Raw genomic sequence first — 4,541 nt, forward strand, 5'->3', positions numbered from 1 at the left:
GCTGTCCCAGAGCCTCCGAGGTGACAGGTGAGCCAGCAGGAATCGTATGCGTCAGTGGACCTAGCTCTCGCCGGACATCTTCCCAGAGGGTCCACGTGCAGCAACTTGGCAACTCACGGCTCACTCATTTCTTCTCTTCTGCCACGGGGCAAACTCTCAGAGATCCATCTCCTTGGCAAAGACCCATCACAGGGCAATCACTTCCAGCCCTTATGTGGGCCACACAGCCCCGGATTCCCAGAAAACCGGAAGACAGCTCAGCGTGGACTAAATCTGAAAATGCTGCTGTTCTTAGTTCCTGAGAAAAGACATGCTCAAGGCCTCGGGCCTTCTCCTGCCCCCCAGAGGGCTTTCTGAGCTCCACCGAGATAAGCAACCCTCTTCAGCATGTTTCAGGAAGTGAGATAGGCCAAGAGGAAGTACAGAGCCAGGAACTCTCAGCAAAAAGATGGAAGAAGTGGAGGAGGGTGGCATGGCTGGCCTGGAAGAAGCTTACGACAAGGTGAGGTATCAGAGTTCATTCATTCAGTGCTGGATGAGAGTTTATAGAAGAGGATTTGGAAGTGCTGACTATATAATATTCCTTCTTTCAGCCTGGCAGAAAGACTCCATGATAAAAAAGACAAACAGGATAAGCAGAGGAACAAGCATTAGATTTTGGTAGCAGCTTCATAAGCTTAGCCAGAACTTACTTCTTTTTTTGTGTATAATAGCAAGCACTAAGAACATTCTGTCCCAGAGGAGACATGCAGGTGACAGGTGCATGGGCAGGAATCGTGTGGCCCCATGGACCCAACTCTGGATATACATCTTTCTAAAGCTCCACATGCAGCAACTCATTCCTTCTCTTCTGCCATGGGGAGATCTTTTGGAGACCCCTCCCCCCACGAGATGCTGTCCCAGAGGAGCCTCCCAGGTCACAGTACCCCACTGCACAAGTAGAGTCTGTTGCTATGCTCAGCTGGTACCCAGCCTTTGCATCAAGAATGCTTTATCAAAGGGACAGAAAATCCCTGCTCCGGAGAGCAAAACTTGAGCACCTCTAGTAAGTATCACTGAGGAACCTCCATCTCTCCTTCTCAGTCCGTACCCCCCGCCCCCCAACAAAGCCTCACATGCCTTCACACCAGTCGTGCAGAAAGGAGAGAAACAGGGTCTTTTACTTTGAAACAAGGTCTTACTAAGTTGCTGAGGCTGGCCTCAAACCTACAATCCCCTTGTCTCAGCTTCCCAAATACTGGGATTAGAGGCAAGCCCTGCCACTCCCGGTTCTAGCCAACATTTGTCAATGGAAATTTGAGAAATCCTTTGTCACCGGCCCTATCAGGGCTCCCTTTTTCAGTTTCTCTGCATTGCCCACCGATCTCCTGCCATATCCCAAGTTGGTCCAGAGCCACATGTGTCCCTTCTCCCTGAGCAAACTTCGCAGACATTGAAGGCTGGTTTTCTCCGGCTGCTGCATCCTGGTGTTTTCTGTGTCTACATCCCTCTGCTGCTGACACTTGAAAAGCTCCATCAGCCTCCCCGGTGGCCTCTCGTGCATGTTTCTACTGCAACTGCTTTCTTTATCTGTGCTTCAGAGGAGGAAGTTACTGAGAGCAATTTCACCAGGCTACATGATAAAAAAGACTTTCTTACCATAAAGGAACATGAATCTTGGTTAATCAGAGTTAAAAAAAAAAAAAAAAAAACCTCTCACCCTTCCCCCAGCTGCCCAGTGGTTCCAAATAATGCTATGTAAGGTTAGAAGAATCATGTTGCTTGGATATTGTGGCGATTGTACAGCTAAGGGGCAGCTTCCTGGATGGTTTGGTATCCCAAGACCTGCCTGGCAACCAACATATGGGGCTCAGCATGGCAGAATGGGAGCACAGGTTTTGCTCTGTTGCAAAGCCATGATGGGGCTGAGGCAACAGCCTAAGACAGTGACAAAACATTCTCCATGTAGAACTCATTTCCTTTAAACAGGCTCCCCATCAAGTGGGAGGCAGTTAGAGGAAAGCAGGTTTTAGGAAAAGAAACTAAAACTTAACCCAAGCTTCTGCAACTGTTGAGCCAATCAAGACCTGCCCTGTCACCCTGAGGCTATATATATATATTCTGTGCACTGAGTTCATTCAGGGCTCAGACTTTGGGCTCTAGTCCTTTGAGACAAGAGTCTTTTGAAACAAGAGATGGGTCTTTGCTAAGGAGATGGATCTCTGAGAGTTTGCCTCATGGCAGAAGAGAAGAAATGAGTGAGTCCTTTGGGCTCTAGTCCTTTGAGAAATAAGTTTTTCTTCCCAACTTGGTCTCCAGTCGTCATCCTTCTGCACCTGGCCTTCTGTAACATTTTGGCGCCCAATGTGGGGCCCTTGGTTTGGGAGATTCTGGCACAGGGTGTTTTGCCTCTCCCCCGACTGAACACGGGAACACAGCTTGCCCAATGACGCCAGTCCAATGAGCATGCCAGAGGCTCCTTTGCCCATGTGTAGGAGGCAACAACAGGGAAGCTGACATCCCACGTGGACACACAAGGCAAAGCATAGTCCAGGGACAGAACAAGGAACATCAGCAAATGTCTGAATCATGGTAGAAAAGCCCCAGGGCAACTAGGGACCTGTCCTACTGGGCAGAAGGGGGATCTGAGTGACTTCCGCAGTCCTCCAAGTGCCAGCCATAGGTGACTGTTGGGAAGCTAGAACCCAGGAGGGAAGAATGGGTGTTGAATGTCTGCCAACTTTGTGGTGAGTGACTGAGATGAACAACAAACTGTGCATTCCAGTCCCAGTCCACAGGGCCAAAGCGAGTGAGGAGTTTCAATCTGTGGTTCCAGGGCAACTTCATTCAGCTCAGGGCAGCAATGACATGATAGTCAGAATCACTGGCCTGCCAAGCAAAGAGGGGCCTGGAATATCCCTGTGAGAGGACTGGCCAGAGATGAACAGAGTGAAAGTTTGTCTGTTTTTTTTTTTTTTTTTTTTTTTTTTGTGGTACTGGGGGTGGAACCCAGAGGCTTTCTACCTCCAGGCTATACTCCCAGACCTTTTTTATACTTTATTTGGAAACAGGGTCTCACTAAGTTGCTGAGAGCCTCACTCAGTAGCTGAGGCTGGCTTCGAACCTGTGCGATCCTATCTCAGTCTCCCAAGCACGGGGATTACAAGCATGCACCACCACGCCCGGCTGTTGTCTGTTGTTATCTGTGTCGCATTGAAATGGGAGAGATATAAGGAAAGCAAACGCCTCTTGAAACAATGATTAAAAGTTTCAAGAGTATACTGGAGACTATGGTAAAAATTAAGTCCCGGTAAGCTACAGAACCTCTGTGAGATAGAGTAGCCAGCTTTTGATTTAAGGTGGCCCATGGGAGGTTCATTTGATAGTTTTAGTTGAAAAGGTATGGGGTATAATCACCAGAGACCCCTGGTACCCAGGCCAGTTCTTATGTTACTTTTCCAGGGAAGAATATGGGTACAGTTGGAGCTCAGGTGATTTATTTGTGTCCTAATTAATCACCATAGGCCACCCCAGTCTTTAATCAGTGATGGAAATAGTAGAAGACTGGTTAATTGACGACAGCAAGTTCTGAGCTTCACGCACGGAAGCTGATTCTCTTCCCCGTACGGGCCACCAGTTGTCGCATCCCTAGACCAGCGATTAAGACACGACACGAAGCTCTTCTTGCAAGCCGTTTATTCAGGATACTAGTAATGGCGGAATGGCAGAATGGCATGGCCTGGCAAAGATCTGCCTTGCGCAGGGGATTATAAACATTAACCCTCCCAATCACTCCCTGCCACGTCTCACTCACTCATTGGCTCATGCTCGTCAGGCCACCACCACGTCATGCGTTACATAACCTTAGCCTCCAAATATGGAGTTGCTTCCTGCACAGCCATGTGTCAATCAAGCTCAGAGGCAGGAAGCCGGCGCCATTTTCTAGTTCAGAGGCAGGAAGCCGGCGCCATCTTCTAATGGCGGCTCGCCACAGTTAATGATAATATATTGTACTACCTTCAGAAGGAAAATAAAATGTTTTGGAGAGAGAGAGAATCAGTTTTAAGTTCTGTCACAGAGTTTTGGGGAAAAGTAATTTTTCTTGGGACTCAGAGCCCTAGGAGTGTTGATCAGAAGCTCCTGAACTATGTAATTGGCCTGTGTGCTTGAATTGAAGCCCGTGGACTGTGTAATCAATAAAACTACCAAACATCTTGAGCCTCAGTTTAATCCTGAGTTTGGGTGTTTCCTATTTACTTGATGAAATCTTGGTACTACTTAGAATTAAACAAAATGCTTGGCATATAGCAAACACCCAACAAACGAGCACATGAAGTGACCCTAATCTTCAGTGACGGTTGTGAACCACTGATGTAATTAAGGTGCCACATCTCACACTCTGATGCTGACGTAACAGGGAAAGGCACTGCCACCTACCAACTGTGAGCTGGGATGATAACGGCACCCACAGTATGGGGTAGATTGAGGAATGATTAACATGCAGAGTGCTCAGCACAGCACCAGGCTAGCCATTGCTATTAGCTGGGCTCCAACCTTCAGGA

Source organism: Muscardinus avellanarius (genome assembly GCF_963383645.1).
Source record: "Muscardinus avellanarius genome assembly, chromosome: 3".
Lineage (NCBI taxonomy): Eukaryota > Metazoa > Chordata > Mammalia > Rodentia > Gliridae > Muscardinus > Muscardinus avellanarius.